This window comes from Amia ocellicauda, chromosome 11, assembly GCF_036373705.1.
Source record: "Amia ocellicauda isolate fAmiCal2 chromosome 11, fAmiCal2.hap1, whole genome shotgun sequence".
In the NCBI taxonomy this organism is placed as follows: domain Eukaryota; kingdom Metazoa; phylum Chordata; class Actinopteri; order Amiiformes; family Amiidae; genus Amia; species Amia ocellicauda.
The window spans coordinates 6976202-6999799 of record NC_089860.1 but is presented as its reverse complement, the minus strand read 5'-3'; the positions used below and the strand labels follow the sequence as shown (position 1 = coordinate 6999799).

The 23598-nt window shown below is 40.0% G+C and overlaps 1 protein-coding gene across 2 annotated transcripts in view; it reads right to left on the bottom strand.

Annotated features, from left to right (window-relative positions):
• n4bp3 (NEDD4 binding protein 3) overlaps positions 1-23598 on the bottom strand; it is a 52679-nt gene that overhangs the window by 19706 nt on the left and 9375 nt on the right. Inside the window, exon 1 of one of the 2 annotated variants that reach the window (XM_066716483.1) lies at positions 13433-13855. The exons of the other annotated variant lie outside the window; for it this stretch is intronic. The gene's annotated coding sequence lies outside the window, so the exon portion shown is untranslated. Of the gene's footprint in view, positions 1-13432; positions 13856-23598 lie in introns of those variants that run through there. 2 annotated transcript variants of the gene reach the window in all.

The window sequence follows — 23598 nt, the reverse complement described above, 5'->3', positions numbered from 1 at the left end:
TGATGGATAGAGGGCTCCCCAATACCGGTGTATTTATGTCCAAACACGGGCAATAAAACTTTGTAGAAGATATTGAAGTAATATTCATCAACAAAGGAAACCGCAGCAGCTTTTCAATTACTGGAAAGGCCACCCCAAATCCAGATATACAGTCTGTCTGACATCATAGGGAAGCCAAAAAGAACAAAAAGGGCTTTTACTCGGTCAGACCAATTAGAGACTGTTGTACAAGAAATCTAATTGCAATGTGTCACAAGAAATCTAATCATACACTGGTAATAGGATCCAAAGAGTTCAAGCTTCTAGACATGGCAATGACAGACATGCAAACAGAAACAACAACAAAAATGCCACGATTCAATACTTTGTTGTGTATTAAGCGTATAGACTTGGTCTATGCCAGACATGGACAAGATTCAGATATAACACACAAAATTAAAATGTCTTCACAGCACTGCTGCATACGTTTATAACAGGAGCATGTTTTTCACCGTTTTCACAGCTCCTTGACCTGCCACGAACGTTACACCCTTGTAGCCGTCACTGTCAGAATATAACACCCTGAAAGCCGATATTAAAGAGTGAAGTGCTGCTGGGACACTCCTTGACAGGCCTTATCATATGCGCTTGAATGAAGTGTGGAATTTGACTAATTTGTAAACTGGTCGAAGGCACTTCAACACCTCAGACAGCCTCTCCAGCACCACCAGCTAACAGCTCTTTTGGAAATGGCTGCCTCTACCTGGAGGTCGACAAGCATGCGTGGCAGAGGGAGAAAGAGAGAAAAAAAAAAATCCACCCCCCACCGTAGATACATCCTTCAAAAGCAAGCTTGGTTTTCAAAGCACAGCTCGCCCACCTTCAAAGAGTTGAAGCTCATGCAATAGCTACATTTCTGTGCAGATGAAATGATACTAAAACTCACTGCCCCCCACCCTGACACAAAAAACTAAGATTAGTTTTCTGCTTGGGTAACCGTACACCCGTGTAAATGCTTTTTATTGTTTGTTTTTTCTCCACTCCTTTTCCAATAGGGCTTGATGAGAGCAATTCCTTATTTCTCATTCTGAGGCCAAGAATTACCCACAGCTGCTTAGGAAATATTAATAATAAAAATAAAACAACAACAAACATACAGACTAGTTTGGTCAGGTTCTTGAGATGGTTACCCACAAGTCTGAGTAGTGTTTATTATTGTAAAAGTCAAATACTCAAGCTACCTGTAATGACTTACCTGCTTACTTAAGAGAAAATCTGATCAGACTTTATAATGTGAGCCCTCTATGCCCCTAGCGCCACCGACTGTGTGTGTGTGTGTGTGTGTGTGTGTGTGTGTGTGTGTGTGTATAGAGATACTGCTCTAATATTTTCCAGATATCCTCTCAAGGCATTCTTTCAGACATTCTCCAGTACAGTACTGTAGGCTGCCCCAGGGGAGGGACTCTGATTGATGTTTTCTGTTTCTCACACTTTCAAAGCTGGAGGTACCGTTAAAGGTATGATAGTCCAACTGATATTTAGAAGAGTCTTCTAAATCCTGAAGAATTATAGACTTCACTGATCAAAACAAACATTTGTTTTCATGTGATGTCTAGATGTTAATCCTGCATGGTTTGTTTAGTTTTTTTTAAAACTTGATAAGGGTGACCTTAGAATGGTAAATTTAAAAGTTTTAATGGAGTCACCATTTTGGGGCCAGGTTAGTGTTAATCCAGGGAAGAAGTCCATGGCAAATGATGGAGTTTATGTTTCAAACGTGTCTCCAAAGACCACCGTCCCACTTAAAAATAACTATACAGGGGCCACTGGTTTTCTCTCTGGAACAAGAGCTGACAAGATTGAAAGAGAATTCCCCCTGGTCAGGTCCATTGTGCAGGTCTGTCTCTCAGGACGTTTAGTAGCTTCCCAACAGAGGGTGCAAAGCAGCCACTAGATAAAGGCTACTCTAAGGTTCAAAGCTCCCAAGCTTGAACAACGCGAGTTTTCCGCAACTTGACAGTCCTCGGAGGCCAGTGTCTCTGTAACTCACTGTGAAACTCAGGTCACCCCCACACAGAGCCGAGCTGAAGGCCAGACACGGCTAACGTGATTAGAAACTTCAAAAATATATGTTCTACACTCAAAAGCTCATGATTTATGAAGCGTGAAGAGCAAATAGGAAAGACCTTCTAGTAACTAGTGCATCACACCATAGGGACCTATATGGTTAACATACCTTGGCTAGGTTTGAAAACAATATCAAATATATACAAGGAAGTGAAAAATAGTGTTAGATCACAACAGTATATTAACCAGCCCGACAGAGCGTATATCTGATAGCAAGTCAGAGTGTCACACAGACAAATAAAGGTGGATACCTAGATGGTCAGAGATTAACTATTATCAGAAAGAGACAGACTACTACTATAAATCAGTCGGAAAGTGTATAGGACTATATCCACTTAAACATCTGAAAAATTTAGAGGGGTTTTATAAAACAGCAGTTAAAATGAAAGGTCTGTCACATTATTCTTTGTGGGAAGCTGGTTATTTCATGCGGACAATAGCAAGGCATTGCTTTGGACAACCTAATCCTAGTCGAAAAGACTATGCGGCAAGAAAGGAGGTGTCTTAAAAGCCTTCCTCGCCACATTGAGGATCACTGACCCAAGGTGACCAACGCTTTCAAAGGACCCACACCTCAATACAAGACCACAGGGGCGTGAAGTCGGCAGGGGGAAAATAAAAGATTCCAAACCGGAAAAGAAAGGGAAGGGGGGGCAACTGAAATGGGAATTTGTAACAGGAACTTGGTGCTAAATTATAAACAGATGAGGTGGAGTTGAAGAACAGAGGGAAATGAGAGGGGGCCCTCGGCCTTAACTGGAAACATCTCAAGCCAGCAGCCTCCTTCAAAGCAGCTGCTACACTTGATCGTTACAGTCTGCCGACCAACGAAAGGCCTGTGGCTCACGCCACCACATTCCTCAGAAGCACCTTCCCGCCGGTTTCAAAGCAAAGGCCGGCACAGTGGTTTCAGCGCTTGACGGTGAGCAGAAGGAAGAACATCGAAAGGGGAGGTGATAGAATTAAGAGGTCTAAATTAAGGAACATGGGGTTTGATTTGAATATGGTCTGGGGGTGAGGGGGGGAGGGGTACCCATAATGCAATAATGAGAACAGGCTCCAAAAAAGGTGGCAATGTCAAAATACGGACTAAACCCATTCTGTTTTCACTTAAAATCAAACGCTACATTTTACTATTCATTATGAAGTCCTGCTTAATGCGCAACAGGTGATAACGCTAGTCGGGTAACTGAGCTGTAAGAAAATAAGGCAGAAAAATAACACAAAAGGTGGTTAACACGGTTTACTGCTTTACAGCCCTGCTCTTCATGTATTATGCCTCACATGATCGACAACACCTGTCTAACAATCTATCCTAAAAGTAAGCAAAAAAAAAAAAACATATAGCGTATTAAATCTTTCACCAGTTTGACAGACCTCATAAATATGACACAATGGAAACTGTGACCCCAAGCCCCTTGTCAATGAGATACTAGGCCACCAAAAAGTGAAACAATACAAGTTCTGTTGCAAAGTGGCTTCCACTCCCAAGACCACAGCCTGGCCAGTGACTCAACTATGACAGGCTGACATGGGGGTTTTAAAGTTAAATGGGCCCTTGTAATCTAAATTGACAGACACATTTTATTTTTTTGTTTTTAAATCTGAAATGAACCATGTGAGGCGTACTTCTGGAATAGAAAAAAAAAAAACCACACACCCCTAGGCAACAGTGATTAATTAGATGGCTCTGGAGATTTAACGAGAGCTTTTGCCTGCTCTCTCAGGCAAAAGCAAATAAACACGCTCTCTGCAGTGTTAGTGAGACAGAGCCAGAGAGCAGGTATCCAGAGGAGGGCTAGAAAAAGACGAGAGAGAAATATTTCAACAACCTTGCCTTTTGAAAACACCACAGACTGTGTGATTGACGGACTGTGGGTTGCACACAGTGATACTGTAGGAAATACTGTCCAAGGGGAAAGTGTGTGTGGGGGGGGGGGGGGGGGGGGGCGTGCGAATGCTACTGTAAGCTATGGAGGCAAGGAGCAGGAAGAGGATTACTGGAGACTTCAGGCTCTTTAAAGGTGAAAGCTAAGCCACAGCGCAAAGCCCAAGAGAGTCAAATAAAACAGATGCTCTCCTTTTTCCTTTTAAAGAGGTTTATAATTACAGATTAAACAGTCTAGCTGGAAGTCATGCCATATAAAGATGAACAGTCACTGTATATACTAGCAAAAATATTGGGACAAAATGCAAAATAGATGTTACCAGTAGTTTTTTGATTATTTTAAGACTGACACCATTAGACAGATGGTAGGCGCAATACTGTGCCATTCCTCCCATACAGAGATTCTGGTGCAGCGGAAGAAGGTGACCTGTTCACAATACAATGTGCCAGTTGACCCCAGAGATGTTCCGTCTCTGGAATTAAGGAAAACAATAATTAATACATAACAATGAAATAGCAGAATAATGAGGGGAGGGAAAGACACTACAGCCAGGGGTAATGCCCTTGTGATAAAGAGTCCTTGGCTCATCTTGTGAAGTGAGATGCCTTGATCTTATCGGGAATGTTAATCTGCAAAAGGCCACCAGAAAATCTCAAAACAAAAACAAAAACATGTTTTGCAGCTTACTTCAAATTCATCATCATTGTCCCTTACAACCTGTAGGAGAACTACCCTGTTTCTGGAAGTTCAAATGGTGTCCAAACTTGAACAGGTCCATTAGTCCTAATACAGTTCAGCAAAAGTCCTCTTTTACTGATGATCATCCTCTAAAGCTTAAATTTAGCCAGGCAGCGTTTATGCATTGTATTTTCCCATTTGAGATCACTAAGCTTTTTTCTTTCATTTCTGCCCTCCAAACTCCGAACAGACAACTATTTTCCTATTTGTCACACACCACTGCTATAGTATCTAGAATAGAAAAATTAAATCAACCATAAAGCATACACAGCTCAGTTACAAACTAACAAAACAACCTAGGAATAAAACCTGTAAAGAATAACAGAAGCATTAGTCAGAAATTAAATCACCTGTAACACTTCTATATCTATGTTCATCCTGGACGGGAAACAAAAGCATTATTATGTAAACTATGAAAGGCCTACAGCAATGGCATAGTTAAAATGCTTAATTAATTCTGCAACATCAAGACACATCTGCACACATCTATAATAGACAGGCAGCTGAAAAAAAGTGGTTTCGGCAAAAAGTAATTAGAAATGTTCTCTGCTGATACCTGCCAGACACTGGCCTAATAATCAACCAGATTGCAGAAATAAGAAATGCAGGATGGACAGGTGGTGCCAACACACTCTGCCTCTCCAAAGGGACTAGGCCTGCAATTACTATAATCCACCACTACAGTACACATAGGCAAATACATTCAAGCTGATTAGCCTGCTAATTCACAGTGCACTGCAGTTTCCAAAAATACAGATACAAATTACTGCACTACAAGCAGAAGGTCAATGGTTAACACCTCCCCCAACAACTACCACTACTATGAACTACTTTTCAATCACCACTACTACTTTTACCACTTTTTGAACAGAATAATTATTATACTTATTTGATTACAGATTGGGGTTCATAGGAGATAAAAACAACCACATGTAGACATGTAGGCTAACTTCCTATATAGGTCTATTGCATGCATGATGATATTCAGATTTGGCCATCAAATTAAAAAACAAAAGTAGTTATTTTCATTAAAAACTGGTTGGTAGGCTATATGATTGTGACAAGTTATCACCTCTTTCTTGCTAAGAGAATCAGCTTCTTTGTTTTCCTCCCAGAGTCTTGATGAATCAGTACAAACTCTTGGGTCTGGTTTTCCATTGTGCCAATCCTTCAATGACTTCCCAGAAAACAATACTGTGGAACTCAAGAAACCTTTATCAAGACCCTGAAACTTTGGCGGTGTTTGTTGCAAAAAGCAGCATAAATTATCGACAAAAAGTGCAAAAATGTCCTAAACTGAATTCAAATCACTCGTCTTACTCATGAGTAAATCATTTACGGACACTGGAAAAATCATGCCCTTAGCGTAGGGATTTCCCAGGCTAGGGGGTAAAACAAAATTAAACAATAAATAAACTCCTCTGAACGCTTGTGATCAAAGAAACAAAGGGACATTACGCACGTATCTTTATTGATACTTGAAAACGTCACTGACGCGATTCAACCATTTCTGAAAAACAAGTTTACTGCACTGTATGCTTTTCTAACACTTTCCTGCCTGAAATAGTCTGTAACACACCAGATTTTCACTCATTTAAACCACGTACATCATAAAAGAACAACAAACCATCCAAAACTTTTATTTGGATATTTTTGTTTTTCCCCGCAAAACATTAGCTGTAAAACACTGCACAACACATACCATTTCCCACGACCCCTCTCTTCACGTTCAGGGCTAGGGGCAGACGCTTTACCTGGAACCTGTATGACATGACATGACTGTTTCTGTCTCAGGCACAAGTCACCTTCACATACTGTACTTCTTCGCCCAATTGAACCCATCATCTAATACTACTATCTCATACAAAGACAACCTGGAAAAACCCCACTCTTTTTTTCATTTGAACTGGTGTCCATGGAAACAAAACAACACTAAATTAATCTTGGTCAAATTTGAGCAAATAAATCATTCCTTTTAATCCGCAGGAATGTTAAAGCCCCCTAACCCACAGCTGTAAAAGAACGAGAAAGCCTGTCCTTTGTAAGAAAGGGGGGAGGTAGGCCTATATATTCAGAATTCATGCAAAGAATTACATTTGACTGTTAAACATATTTTTTTTTGGTTTAACTCCTACAAGGTCTTTGCATAAACTGTTTAGGATAATACTTCTAAAACATGATTTCCTCTGACAGCAGAAACATTCAGGTATCTTATAATTCTTTACACTTTTAACCTTATTTATGTACATGCATCTGTGTTCTTGTAATATTCTTTCCAGTCCTATCCCTTTTCACTGTATCTCAATACATCATATTCTCATATACACAATCGTCCACAAAAATCGATTTTCCCCATTCAGAATAAACTTTTTCGAGGCTGCACTTTCTGTTCAAGTCAAAAAATTATCAGAAGAGCCTCACCTCTAAATTCTTACCCACAATCCCATGCATCTGCATTAATCACACTAAAACCTATCTTTTGTTTTTTCAAACAACTGAAAGACAAGGTTTGTTAAGGTTGGTTAAGCGTTGCTGACCCACAAAATAAATAAAAAATACAACTAATGTAATGGAGGATATGTGGTGCTATCCGTTTTGTTCTTGGCAGAAGCAAAGCAAATTCTCTCAGATATACTAAGCATTCCTGTAGCATTCTAATAAGTTAAGTGGATACCGCTGTATTTCATTTCAGGACAATCTTGCAAAGTGTCTGAATGAATCATATTTACCTCCAAGCTGGAATACTTTACTTTAGACATTGATAACACTGATAGACAGAGGTAAATTGACAGAAAGATAACAGGCAGACTGCGATAATACATACATAGGACTGGATTGGATTGTCTGGTATTTTACTGTGGGTGTATAAGATCAAGGGTCTGGCGATTACCTTGACTGATACAGAATACACATTGGCTTGTGGTGTAGTGGTAAGGATCCTGGACCGCACACAGAGTCCGAATCCTGGGTGAGACACTACAGTGAGACACTACTGCACCCATGAGCAAGGTATTTTACGTAGATTGCTCCAGTGAAATAATAATAACCATGTTAATAATCCAAGAACAGTTGCATCACTGATCATTATACAACATCCCTGAAGCTAACGGAAGTTTAAATTCATCACAGCTAAATAACCTTAAAAGTAAAGCAGTTGCAAACTGGATATTTACACACCCCAATCTGGATTCCATTTGCAAAGTATATGAAAACAGACTTTGAGAATGATTTAATGTAATTCACTTTGTTCCTTCAGGAGTAAGAAAACTGTGAGCGTCTTGACATTTAAAAAATAAAAATAAATAAAAACAACAGCCAATTTCTCTCACACTGCAGGGGGAATGTTGAAATAAAACAGGAGAGTCAATAGCAGCCAGTGCACAAACAGCAGCTCGCTATTGATTCAAATTATTTTCCTTGTTTGGGTTTCTTTTTCTTTCTTAAGCCTGTGGCGTGCCACAATCAGCTTTTGTCACTTTGGTGCCATATCTGTATCCTTGTACTTAATTATGAGACCTTGTGTCCATTGAATCTTTTTTTCTGTGGGTACATAATTACATTCCTTGCATTCCTGCCTTGGAAATAATTAATACGACCTTTCCCGTTCCAAGAACTCTTTGAGCAGGTCAGTGTTTTTAGTTGGTTTGTTTTCTTGGTGTGACGGACAGGGCTAGAGGGTCGAGGGAGCGTAAGTGAGGGCGTATAGGGGACCCATCTCTTGGTGACCAGTTCCCAGAACCACCAGGACAATAGTAAAATTCTAGAACAGCACAGTCCAATTTCATTATTTGTGTTTTCAGGGTCATATGCAAATCCAGCACCTTTGGCAGACATTTCAGAAAGCTAGACTAAAGGACACAAGCTTCTAATACAAGCCGAAACCAGCAGAGGATCTGAAACAATCTAATGTGATTAGATTAGATCAATGATTTTTAGGGAAATGTAAAAAAAGTATGATAACATGTTTAACATTTAAACAAAACTGAGCAACTCTCAAAGTTTAGGCAACTTCTACAAAAAAATGTATGCCATTAATAACACACACACACACACACACAAACACACACACAAAGAAAAACTAGAACTTCCCCCCGCTCAAACAAAATACAGAAGAAAAGACAGGTGGGACTTACTTTACCAGTCATTGAGCAGTAATATTATTTATTGAAGAATTCCACCTCAGACTGACATACTGGCAAACAGTACACAGATATTGAATCTGGGGCAGGGACAATATTTAATGTCACGCTACAGTGGCTTGGTACAATCGCTTCACTATGGCGAGATTTGGGTTTCATGAAGTCAGCAGTTATTAGTATCAGGATGTACTAATGTTGCAGTTTCAATTTGCCTGCAATGGTGAGAAAACTCCCCCCCTTTGCATCTTTCTCCCTCTCCAGAGAGTCTGAGAGAGAGAGTAATGAGGTCAGTGAAGTGGAACTGTTAGGAGAACTTCAGCACACCAGCAGAAACAAATCAACAAACACAAACCTGAAAAGAACATTTCACAGACACTAACTCAACCTGAGAAACAAGTGTTACACAACTGTCAAGGGCTAATCATTTTCTGCACCATACTCCCTGTGATGACTTCCTCACAATGAACCACAAACAATGAAAATGATGATTAATAAGCTGGAGTTTCATAAAAGATCCACCCAGTACTTGAGATTAAACGTGTGATACCTCTGGCAGAATAAGTGAAAGTTCCTTTGTCCTAAAATAATACAATTGCTTTTTACTTTGCAAATTACAGGGCCTTGACAACAATACCCTGTGTCTGTGTGTAGTAATATTGGATCTAATGATTTCAGAATAAAAACACCTGTCTCTGTGAGGTTCCTTGGTCAGGTAGTGAATTTCAAGCATGAAGACCAAGGAGCTTTCAAAGCAAGTCAGGGATAAAGTCATTGAAAAGCACAGATCAGAAAGGTATAAAAAATGTAAGTCTGAATATCTCTGTAAGCAGTCTATTCAATCGTTAAGAAATGGATGGTACATTGTACTAGATCAGGCTGTCTCTCCAAAACTGAGCAGCCAGGCAAGGAGGAAACTGGTGAGAGATGGTATTGTGAAGCCAATGACAACTTTGAAAGAGCTACAGATTTCAATGGCCAAGATAGGAGGACATTTCCATCAGTCAACAATATCCAAAACACTTCACAAAACTAGCCTGCATGGTAGGCTGGCAAGAAATAAGCCATTACTAAAAAGATAAGCCATCTCAAAGCACCTGAGTGATCCTGCAAAAATGCAGCAAGAGGTGTTGTAGTCAGACAAGACCAAATCAAAACTTTTTGTTCTAAATGCCAAGCATTACATTTGGGGCAGACCTCTCACCGCACATCTCACAGGCAACACCACCCCTACAGTCAAGAATGGTGGTCATGATGTGTCAAATTGCCCAAAACAGTGTGCAAAGTTGGTAGAGACTTACCTAAAAAGACTTGTGGCTGTGATTGTTGCCAAAAGTGCTTCCACCAAATGTTGAGTTGACAGGTCTGACAATCAACATATTTAATGTTTTCATCTTCAGTTTTTGCTGACAATTACTGATCTTACCCTTGGAAGTCTTCAGTTTCATTCAAGTTTTGAATCAAATATTAAGTTTAAAATTTAAAATTTGGTTGGTATGAAAGCAGATTGTAAAGTCATTTTAAACTATGAGAGGTAGTGAGCAAAAGGAACTATATTACCAAATATATTAGGCTACAGCCAACACTTACCCATTCCCATTTTAGCAGTTTGCTTTAGACACAATGCAAAATATTTAAGTATCTTGGAATAAATTATACTTTCATAATGGATCCCTTGCTTAGTCTTCCTTTATCTGAGTGATACAGTACAGGGACAATCAAGGTCATAGCAGGGTCACAGTCTGCCCCATATGGAAAGCGAGAAAAAGGAGTCAAGATTGTATTAAATAATAACAATGTTGAGGAACCAGTTCAGGTAAAGGGTTATCCTTTTCAAATAACAAGGAACATGGCAAACAAAAACTACCCTTAAGAGTACTTCATTTCCCAGGAAATTGAAGAAAGAAAGATTCTAAATAACAATGACAAAAGGAGAATAAATGCAATTCTTCTGACCCAATATTAGACACAATAGGATACTGCATTACTGTGAGAATGTGCCAAACCCTCGATAAACCTGAATTTGAGGGGGATTTGAACTTGATACTTAAGGTTTAAAAAATAAAAGGTGCATTTCTTTTCAGAACTGGGATCAACTGAAGACTAGTGGTACAGTGTGTATCCTAACAAGAGAGGGTGCGTGTATGCAGACAATAAGCAGCCTATTACCTCCTTCCACACAAACTGTAATCACTATCCTCTCCATTGCTTCAATTTCCAGTGATCCTGAACATCCTGTCATCCGCACCGACGGGTTTCATTATCTCAGAAGTTATTAAAGTTTACTCGGCAACTACCTCCTGACCACACACGGTTCTCCATCAGAAAAGAAAAAAAAAAGCATTCTCTCTCTCCACTCCCATGGACAAAGAAGGGAAACAAAAACACTGTTGACAGAAGACAGTGCCTTTTTGAATCTCAAAAGCATTTGTTTCACTCCTAGTAAAGCTTTGTTGTTATTGTCATAATAGCAGCTCGACAAACTTAACTTGTTTTTCAAAAATTCTCCACAGCCTGAATATCACCACGTTTTTTTGGTTTTCGGATTTCGTTTTTTGCATTAATAAAACCTTTAACAGACATCGTGTTGCAAAGTGACTGAGAGAGACTAGGGTCTGGACTAAATCAGAACACTGACAAATTATGTACTTGTACCTGATCATGTTTTCATTTATATGTAGTTAAAAGTGGATTCGGACAAAAAATAATAATCTGCGATAGGGTACAGGGTTTGTGCTTTACGATTTGCGGGTAGTTTGAAGTTTTAATTCAGTCCAACCCTAAGCTGAAGTGCAGAGAAAAAATTTCTTCACAGTGAGGTAATATCTTTCGTCCATGTCCATACACAGAAAGATGGGGACACAGTATGGACTCTCTTGACCATCAGACCATCTAAAATGATTCACAGTTTAAAACACAGTACGTTGTGATTGGAGACCAGTACATCAAATGATCAAAGGCTGGGAATTAATTACAATGCAGATGAATTTTCTGTTTGTAGTTCTCAGCAGCCTAGAAGCAAATCAATATACAACTTAAATTGTGAAAGAAGTCAACTTTCTTTGGAGCAGATTTGTTCACCTAACAAAAGCAACACCAAAAATACAAACTGAAGCATTTTCTTTACTACTACATTGATGACAAGCGCCTCTGAAATATGCAGTCCATCTGCTCCCCAAAAAATTATAATGAAACATTTTTAATACCCTAGTATATTAATATCTACCTAGCCTTGATTACAGCAGCGGTGCTTCAAGATAGTTTTTAAAGTAAAACACCAATTACACTGATCCACTAAACTCTTTCATGTATATCCAGCATCAATCTTTGTCTCAAAAAGAAGCAGACCTCATCAACTCCGCAAACTGAAATATCAGGGGAAGGACTGGAATACCTTGGAATGACTCATGTAGGAGAGTAAATCAACCTATTCAATTTTCCTAGCATGTCCAGATGTCTTTGCTATTATCAGCATCACTGACATAATACCACCATCGCGGTATAATGGCTCGCACATTGTAAAGTGCAAAAACTGCCCTTGGTTGGATTTTCCTTTTAATACTTGTGTTTCAGGAGTCCTTTTTGTACACAGGTTAATCGTGAAACACTTGGAATTCAGCAATGAATAGCTCTTGGTTGGTTGCTCTTCAGCGAAATGGAGCGGAGGGCTTGTACAGACTGAGGTCTCTGTGGATTTCAGGAGGGGACGCTGACTGCCAAAGAATGAATAACAATTCAGGCGAAGGGAGCTGGCGTCCAGCCATATGTTTAACTTCTGCATTGGGCAGAGAGAGAGAGTGAGTGAGAGTGGGGGGAATTAATGGCATCCATTCAGTGCTAAATGGAAAAGTGCCACAAGTTATTCCTTGTCAATCTGGAAAGAGTGTATATACACACACACACACACACAAAACACATCTACCTTTACATTTGTCACAATTGTCAGTAATTTTTCCCCACTGTGCTACAGGTTTCTGGCTTTTATACAAGTATCTCAAATCTCCAATTACCTCAGCTGCTGGTCTGTTATGAGTTATGGGGGAAATGTTCAGTGCACCTACAGCACAGGTGTTGAGAAGAAAAAGGACATGCCTACTTGGAACTGAACGTGTGATACTAAAACATGTACTTAATTCTCCTTTATGCAAATTAACATATATTGCGTCTCTGATTTAGTTGTAAAAATAAATTTGTAACCAATTTCTTTTGCTGGGCAACCACTATAAAATAAAATTGGGATAACTGGAGATAGAAATGCAATTCTCATTTCAGGAGGCACTGATATAAAGCTCTTCAACTCAGGAAATACAATACACCTAACCCAGCATTTCAAGACAGTTTGCTTGTAAAAGCTGAGATTTAAGGCTTGATTTTCCACAGGGTAAACAATTTACTGATGAGTAACACCAGCGTTTTTTTGTATAATTTTTTACATCTTGCAGTTAATTAAATTAAGTGAATTTAACGTGGGCTTGTGCAAACATTTTGTACATTCATACAAGCTGTACTATGTTACAAGTAAGTCTAATACACTTATACACTGCCCTAGAGAAAATCACTTACCAACTTTTAAAAGATTAGTCCTGTTGACGCAAACCCCTTCCAGTATCTCCAGTTTTTACACAAGATTTACCAAGATCCCAAGACAAGCGGGTTTCAATGTCAAGAGACACATTTACTATGAGAATGAATCTTTATTTGCAAGACTCCTTCCATAGAACTCCTTGGTACAACGTGGTCTTTACATTGCAGTATACAGTTCATCTCCCCACTTGTGCTTCTGACTTCTAAAGTACAAAACAAATCCCAGACATCATCTTGTCGTGCTTTAGTTGGCCTGCAGTATCAGGTCCCATCTCCAGAGAAGAATTCCTAATGACTGAGCCTGTGTGGCTGCCAATTACAAAACAATGGTGCCCTGTCTTCCAATGGAAACAAAACAAATAATCTTTTTAAGTACAATACAGCACAGACAGTGCTCTGGGAAACAACACCAACCTCTGCTCTGCAACACACTCCACTCCTACTTAAATACTAACACTGCATGACCAATCCTTAAACCAGTATTTGCACGTGTACTTCCCTGTACGATCTGCCGGACAAATTCTTCCGTATGCATGTTTTTGGTTAGACGGAGTTCTGTTTCACTGTGACGTCAGCTATAAAAAATTAATCATGCAATGAAAGGCATCAGAATTGATCTTTGTGTTAAACTGAAAGGGAGAGATAGGATAACAAACCATGGGCTAAACCAAAGGGGAATAACTACACAAAATAAATAATGTGTTTGTGTGAGGCAAGAAGGGAGGGCTGGTGCAGCCAACTTTGACTTTGGCAGTGAGGTTTATAACGACTTTATAAAAATGTACAACACTGGTACAAGGCGAGCTAAAGTCAACAGAATAGAATGCGGCACAGTCTTTTTCTCCATTTACATTTTCACTGCAGCAGGATAATGTTTTTTATCAGTTCAAATTCAAATTCACTGAGCCAAGCATCCAGCCACACCAAACTCAAACCTGATGCCAGGGAAGTTATGTAATGCGGCTATGACTTAATTCTTGTGTGGCACAAACATTTGCAAAAGACACCCGGGGTGCCAGCGTAACCAACCCAAAACACAGGCAGAGGAACAGTTTTGTGTACTATAATACATTTGTTGATAGATCCTCCTATTTACAATACTGAGCCTTGCCTTTAAAATCAGCAAACTCAAACAGTGAGGGGGAGCTTGTACAATTCAAAAGCCACCAGGTAGCCCTGCTCCATTTTGTGCTTGGCGTTTTGTAACACTTGTGAGATCTGCAAAAAACTGCTGTTTCAGACTAATAAGTTATTTCTCTTTTAGGAGCACCTGACTATATAGGCCTTAATTGGCAGCTTATGTATTATATGTCAGACTCGACTGGCTTCAGCTGGAAGATAAAAGTACTCCACAGATTTATGGAATGTCAGATTTCCCAGATGGCTATCAATTCATCCAATAGAAGTAGACTGCAAAAAAGGATGTGTGTGTGTAAGTTGATGTATTTAATGCTACTACTCAATACACAAAAGTACTCCAGATAGTAATTACTTGTTAGATGTCAAGTTGTATTGACTTAATGGGGAAAAAACAAGCAAACCAAAAACAACAACGAAAATAATAGAAGACGGGTCTTCAATCAAGCAGTTATATGAAACTCAAAAACAAAGCGTTGGTTTTCCAAGTGAGAAAAGTGAATACAAGCAGACACTGAATAAGAAACTGTATGTCTCTTAAGTTAGCCCTCCTCTGTGTGCCAGCAGCTCCAGCAACCAGCAGGCCAATTGATTGTTTGCAGAGCTTTTTAATTAAAAGCGGGGGGAGGACATGATTAGTGGATAACAATCCATCAAGACCCATACTGTGCATTTACAGCATCTCAGATAATGGCAACACAATTAGAAAGGGAAAAAAAAAATGGAGAAAAAGCTAGCTATTGAAACCATGAGGAAATTGGTTTATGGTTACAGAATTCTGTTCCTGGTTTTGTTTCTTTTTGTGTGTATTTATAAAGAAATCCCTTTTCAGAATAGCTGGACCAACCTGTTTTCCAGGTTATCTCCACTGCTCTCTCTCTTCATATTCAATTCTCCTTCATTCCTGCTTCTCCCATCTCCCCTTTAACAGCTCTGCTTAGCTCACACAAGCATGCAAAATGCAAATAGGAGGACCTTGTATTTGCTTAACAGAACAGCACAGAGCTCTGCCCTATTAAAATGAAGGTGGAACAAACAAACATCCTTGCCAGTATTGTAGTTGGGCATCTGACACAACATCAAGTAAAAAAGGAGTGATACACTAACACAGCAGCACCTGATAGTGCGTGGTAGCCCGTTTTGGATCATACAGGGCCAGAGGCAGACTGACTGGTGTCATTTCAATTCTAGTGTGTGTGCACCAAAGTGCTCATCTTATTATGGACAGTCTATGTATTTCTACCTTATTAACAAATATAAACAAATATATTACAAATATAAAGGTGCAGGACAGTATAGAGTACTTAGCTGTAGTATTCTGTGGATGCCAACTAGTATACTTAAGAATCTTTGAGGCAATTAAAAGAGTGAATTAGGATGTGGTTATTTTAAGCCTTTAAACAGAGGGCTACAAATATATAAACATACTCCCCATGTGATTGGCAGTGGGGGGTGGGGCAGGTCTGTGTGCCAGGCATTGATACCAAAGCTCCACAAGTCTGGCATTTCAAAGATCTATCGCCTACATTCTGTACAACAAATACAAAACCTGCACAACAAGTACACAAACCCAGTCATGACCTGCTTTCAGTTTCAAAGTTGCTGTGTCAAATTGCTAAACAGTTAATTCCACTTTACACCAAGCAATTACATTTTCTGTAATTATAGCAGCTCTCCAGTTTCTGACGCTCAGAACAGCACATCATGTGGTACAGCCTCCTGTGTGCAGTGTGGTCTGTGGTCAGGGATTTCCACTGAAACTATGAAACAGGTGAGTAACTACACTCTATACACCCAATTTGTATATTAACAGGACTCAATAGCAAACAGAACGAACATAATTTTATTACATACTTTCTCACAAAATTCCTGTAAGCCAATTATACAACCGTCACATTCCCTGGCAACTAACCTGAAACTGTTAGCACAGACTGTCGTTCCTGGATGACTAGTAACAGTCCCCAGGAATAGTCGACTGTTGACAAGTCCAAACGTGTAAATTGCCAAGTGTTGCTCCTACGAAAGGAGTAGGAAACTCAACTAGAGGCACTCACTGCAATCTATCACTCATCCACAGTTAGAGCTAAACACTCGAGCTAATTAAAGGCAAACACTCCTGTGAAAAATGCCTCCCCACCAGTGGGGAATCGAAAGCCTAGGATGAAAAGAAAGACAAAATTATTTCACTACAACTAGAAGAACATAAGCAATACGAGACTTCGCAACATCATTTGAACTTCATACTTGCAAGTACAACGTGTTGCTTAATTGTAAGTGTGAGTATGAATTCAAAGTGGACAGTTAGCTAAAACCCTGTTTGTAGATTAGAAGAGACTTCTGCTTTGTAAAAGAATGACCAAGTAACATTTATATGACTTCAACATTTATCTATTTTTATTTCTTAATTATAAGGCTACAGCTTAAAGCTTTCAGTCACCATGACAGATTCAAACACCAGCTATTACATTAAAAGCTTTAGTGTGCCTGGATTTAAATAACCAAACGGATAAAAGTGTTTATTAAAAAAAAAAGTGATAGTTTGTCTCTCGCACTCATCAACTCGCCCGTGTGAAGATTGTATTTACTGACTGGTTCTGAAAATAGTCTCCTTTTCTTGTCTTTTTGAAACGGGGCCCGAGTTTGGTCCCTGTACTGTGCTTGGGTAACCTTTGAGCCACCTCTCAAGGTGACCAATCCAATCCCACTGTAATCTGCAGCTGCCTCCTCAGAGCAAATCTGACTAACCTTGGCAGAGAAATGTCAGCCTAATAAAGATACCATCGTGCCAGGACCTCTCACATAAAGATAAGGTTTCCTCTCAAGCCACGGCAGGCGATTGCTTCGACGAGCTGCACTGATTAGAACAGGAGCAATGAGCAAATTGGGCTGCTTCTCCTTTTTAAAATTAGGGATGGTTCTGTTACTTATTATCTTAGCTTGGGAAAGGCCTACAATTAAAAAAAAAAAAATCTCTTTGGCCTTCTGTAGCAAAGGACTAAGTTTGTATTGATTATGCCAATAAATGATACCAGTATAAAACAACGCAACAGGTCTTTAAAGTGCCTTTTATGAGAAAAGCCAACCCACAGTGTAGTTTAAACCTTAACTAAAAGCTGAACTACATAAATAACATTTAAAAATGCTTAACAGAATTATACTCTTTATTGTAGTGAGGGAGACTGCGAAAGTCCGACATCACAGAGCACTGTAATTATTAATTTAAAAAAGCTCACTTCAATTGAATTTTGCAGGGTTAAGAGGCTAGTCTCAGCAGATTGAAAAGCTTTGTGAAGGCAACCTTTGAGAAGAAGTAGATAGGATTACTACAGAGCTAGACCGGGAACAACCTGGAGAGCTGTACAGCGCATCTTTCACTTTGCTGCAGCTCAATACTACAGTGGCGGTGTGGTGAACACAGGACGCAATTAAGAACCGGGCTGCCACTTGATTCCCAAACAGGCGACGACTGGTTTATCTCTGGGCTTAGCGTGTCAGAAAAACATAAAATAAAGAAAGAAAAATAAATCATTACAAAAATCCTAGCCTAAGCTTGTACATGAAACTCTGACAACTGCCTCAGATAATAAATAAGCAAATACAGATTCAAATGCTAGACAACCTGTCAAAGTGGGAAGTGAACTGCGTTGTAAATCCTGCCAGCTCCTTCTACCAGGGAGTGTTTAACACACATGCAAAAGCAGGCTGCCCCAGTCTTGCTCCTGCTATTCATCACCTGTCTGGGGGTTGTACCCGGTGCATGCTTCAGCGTACATTAGCAATCTAGGCCCCCATGATGGAAGTCACCGCGTTTGAAATAAAACACCCTGGCAGGGTCCAGCCTGGGACAGTGTAGGAGATGGAACCTCATCAATCTCCCCTTCTCCCACAACACGCTTCCAACTGAAGGGAGAACGTTGTTAATCTTCTTCGCCCCCACAACCCCTCTTCCTAGGGTTGACCATCTATTAAAGTGCTGCGTTTCGATTACAGTCTCAGTGCCAGGGTGGTGGGACCTTTTAATCAGGGGTCTGTTTTCCCACACAAGGGCACCTGAAAGTATGGTGCTTGCAATGCGGGGACCGATAGAGACAGGAGTGACGAGAAAGCCACTGATTCAAACCCGGCAGACTTGTTTCACTTTGAAATCAGTGATACCATAGAAACTAGAATTGTGGTGAATTCCATTTTATTAATATAAGGTTCCCAACATGGGAAAAATAATAAAACCAAAACATTGATTCATTGCAGCAACCCCCCCCCCCCATCCCCATCCCCATCCTTTATGATAAAAGGGGAGAAAATGTTGTAGGGTTCAGAGTAGAAGGACTATAAGAACTCCATACAAGCACAAATGCTTCAGGTCAATTTGGTTCTCCCCTGGGCTGCTACTTAGTGCTCAACTATAAGGCTGACTCACCCCCCCCTCACCCCCAGCAGAATATCAAATTCTCTTGGGACACTATCAAGACCTGCGGCATTCAATAAATCTCTATACTATAAGGATGAAGGCACAGTGTTTCAGACTTTTTTTTTCTCTCCTAACAGGACTATTTTGGGATTTTGGAAATTAGCCATGTTGCTATATTGAGCGGAGTTGATACACTATAGTGCAGGAGTTTGACTCATGCCCCTGAATGCTGCAATGCACCCTCTTCTGGGATGGAAAACAAGCCAATTCCTGTAAAAAGGTTTAAAAAAAATCTGCGTGAAAGGGAGCTAGGGATAGGGCCCATTTTATGTGCATGTCCTAATGTAGTTTAAGGCATTTACAGGAATAAATATGGTTTGCTAGAGAATGACAGATTACAATGCAGCAATCTGTTCTGAAAGTAGTTTAGTCTTTAACAGATACCCATAGTAGATATTTTGTTTTTCAAAGCTAAATTGTGACTTTCACCCATACAGGCTTAGATGTGCAAAATAATGCCAGCCTGGCAGAAACTGCAGAAACAATGCATAACACGGGCAAATTAATTTCCTTCTCATTCTTTCTCTGGTATCTTTCTTGTGCATGACACAGTGAGAGACAAATGGCAACAGTTAGGCCTGCTGATCCCTCCCACTCCAAATGACCTTTGCGTACTGTATGGGGCACAGTTCTTTGCAGCGGCGTTCTATTGTTCCATTAAAACATCAAGCATCTCTCCCACTCTCTGGATTTAATCCCTGGCATATGGGAAGGGTGCCCTGCCCATTCGTTCCACAAAAGAAGTGATTGTTCACATGCGCAAGACAAAAACATGGACCTGCCTAGCACCGAGACGGCCTCTCTTGGCTTGGGATTTACAGGAGATTACAGTGTTGACACCCTCCTGACAGTTCCCCAAATTCCTGCAGCAAATCAACTTGCAGAAATGTCTTTCTAAATGTGTTGTTCCCACTGGTTTGGCTTCTCCAAATTGCTTGTTAGAAAGGCTGCAGACTGGCAGCAGGAGAGATGGAGGCTCCACATTTGATCCACAGAAATGACCAAATGTGTCAGTCAGGGACACACTGAAATGCCACGGAGAACATCTCTGGTCCATTTCCCCTGTATAAATACTCGGTTTTATTTTGCATAAAAGGGATTTTTTTTTTTTTTAAACAATACCTTCTTCAGCTGTGAGACATTAATTTGGTATTCACCTGTTTAAATGAAGTACCATTCTCTGTTAAAACAGCATTTGGAAGGGTATAAACTGGGAGCCATTAGGTGCCATCTTGCTCGTTTGGTTTATAGTATGCTGGAATGTCAGTCAGCTGTTTCATGTGAGAGGAATGGAGACACTGTATGAATGACAAAGGGACGAGCACAAGCCTTCAAAACTCCAACAGAACATTTGTCCTCCACCAAACCCAATCTACTGCCGTTTAGAACCTTATAATTAAATAAAAGTAAACAAAGGACAGTAACTTAATGGTTGGTTGAGCTTACTCCACAGAGATAAACCGTTTGGGCCAGGACATATCTTTAAGTATCCCCAAAATAAAATAAAAAACAATATATATAATACTCATTCACTACAGACACAAACCTAAAAAGAGAAACTGCTAATCATCCATCACTATCATCAACTGCAAAACGCATTTCTTACCAGTAAACCTTTAGGGTAATTATCAAAGCTCATTCTTTTCTGAAAGCCTAAATGCCAGTGAGAAAGAGCACAGGTCTGCAAAAGGGGAACCAAAAGTGGCTTCTTTCCACTTGAACATAGTTTGGCAAAAACAGGGATTTATTTGGACGCCCTGGAAAAGGGCGTCTGCCAAGAAATAAATAATAATAATAATAATAATAATAATAATAAAGCTTCAACAGACTTTTTTTGTGGGTCACATTCACAAACTTTTTGAGATATGCACTTGAGCCTAGCATGTAACTGGCTTGTAAGTTCATGAGGGCCGTTTCCTCAGGGAGGGCTCATTTGTTCGCAATGTTTTCCAGTTACACTTAATGTTTATTAATTGTTGGATTCGAAAGCAGCAGTGGGTGTCAACAGGGTTTGAGTAAGAAAAGAAGCTTTACCTCACACGACAAAGAGCATGAGAAAGAGAGAGAGAGATGTTCTGCAGAATCACTTTGAAATTATTCAATTAAAAGGAGTCTGGGGTTTTGTTTGCCCCATAGCTAATGGGAGCAGAGAGTTGGGGAGGTGCGTGGTGGTGGTGCAGTGGGAGGGGCCGAGACAGTACTTCTCTCCCCTGTTGCAGCTGTCTCAGAGCGAGCTGTGCTCCTGTTGATTTGGGCCTCCAAGTCTGTGCCGCCATTTATCACGCCAATTAACCTTTGCACCATCGCCCGTCTGTTCAGAATAAATGGAATCCCTGCAACCAGCTGGTGTACAGCCTTGTTGGAGGAATCAAGCCCATATTTCCATTATGAAAGAGGCAGATCTCAGATACAGGGTTTTTTTTGTCCATTTTTTTTTATTCCCCTGTGGGAAACCACTGGGTTTCAGGAAAGTCTGTCTGCCTCACACAGAGGTAAGGCTGTGACAATTACAATGACTTAATTATTTGAAATTTAGGCCTATTTTATTAAAGGGTTTTAACGTATTTGACCTACATCATCAGAAATATTACACCTAATCTGCACAACCCTCCTCTCCCAATATAATTACTTTCTTCATTGTCATGCGTGTAGATATACCATAACTGCGTATTATGGGTAATCTATGGTTAAGAAAATGCAATACAAAGATAAAAACAACACGATTAAGAACAAGACCGATACAAATGTAGTGCAACTGGAATTCAAATGCTGATTAGGAAACATAAGGTACAACTACAACCAAAAAGAAAGCACCTGTAACATCTACAAACACTGAACGTTACAAGGAAGAGGGGTCTTAGCATTGGACACACAAAGCGCCAAAAGTGGCCATTTGTCTTCAGATGTTTTTCTAGGCCTAGCCTACATCTTAAATGTAGTGCAAATGAGAAGGAATGGGGAAGGGGGAGGAATTAAACAGGACAGTTGAGGTAGTCAGTGGGTCATGCAAGTAGCCAAGATTTAGATTAAACAATAGAAGATGACCTAGTGCAGGGGTGTCTCTGGGGGGCCACAAGTGTCTGCTGGGTTTCATTCGAGCCCAGCTCTTGGCTCTTTGATTGGACTCACTAAACAATGGATTAATTTAACCCTTCTCTCCAGACTTTGAAATGTTCTGTGGGTTCAATGTTTTGAGTCATCTCACCTTGTCAGGTATTGGCTATAAAAATAAAATAAGTTTTAGATAAGCCTGCCTGAGTAAATAATGACATTTGGGAGCTCCTGTTGGACTACGGTCCACCAGGACACCGCTGGTCTAGTGCAATGTACCGTTGTCCTTCTGTTGTACAGTACATGTCTGCCCTGTGGATAACATTTAACCATTCAAGAAAAAATATATAAAATAATGAGATTATTATTAATAATTTGATTTCACCAATGATTATATTTTAAATGTGGCTGAAATCCAGGTACTTCATATTGCCACAATGCAAGTTGAATTATACATTTCTATTAACTCTAGGGCAGTTAATTATGGAGGCAGCTGCATTGAAATGAAGCTCTCACAGCTTGACGTGTAAGAGGACACGCAACACAGCACCACAAACATTTATACAGTGGTGTTCATGCCTATCACCTCAGTACACTTCATGGAGGCTGAAAACAAAACAAACAAGTGACTTGGTAAATGAGCCGACTGAACACTGAAAGCCATTTGGTTGTGTGGGCTTTCATTAATTCATACAGACATTACTTTTGTGGATCAGGACAGCATTTGAGAAGCGCAGCATTGTGTTAATGAACAGCAGCCTCTGAGCATGACATTAGAATGCGTATAAAATCCTTATACATCACCGAAAGACTGGGGATCAGATTCCCAAAGCACTGCGTGTTATCTCACCGCAAGACTTTGGGGATGGTTGTCAATTGCAGTTCCGAAACACGAAGAAAAAACATTAAAAAAAAAATAAAAATGGTTTTGGTCACCTAGTTTAAAAATAATTGATTCTTCATGATGAATTACTTTTAAATTACAGAAAAGGGGGGGGGGTGAATACTCACTTCACAAGTTTACATGTATTATGAATTCAATGGGAAACTGTCTGCTAATTCATGTACTACATTCCAGGAACAGATTAACTACATGGCCAAATGTTATGAAGTATTTGATGTGGTGGGCCCCATACATCTACCAACACAACCTGGCACAAAGAGAAACAGATACAGGGAGCAGGACTGATATTTTGTGGGCTGCTCAGAGTCCTGACCTCAATCCCATCGACAGAACACTGCTGGGATTAACCAGACAATATCGTACCCATTGAAAGGACTGGTGCAGCAGGCATTTTGACATTGAAGAAGTCACTGAGCGAAAGAGAGAGAGTGTGGGGGTGAAAATAAAATCTGAGAAGCAAATGATCTGAAGAAAATTGCTGGTTAATCCAAAGCCAGCGTCTGATGGGTCGATAGTGGCTCGGCTGAGGAGAAGAGGAGGCTCAGGGGGGTGTCAGCCCTGTGGGACTTGCAGCTCCTTGAGGGA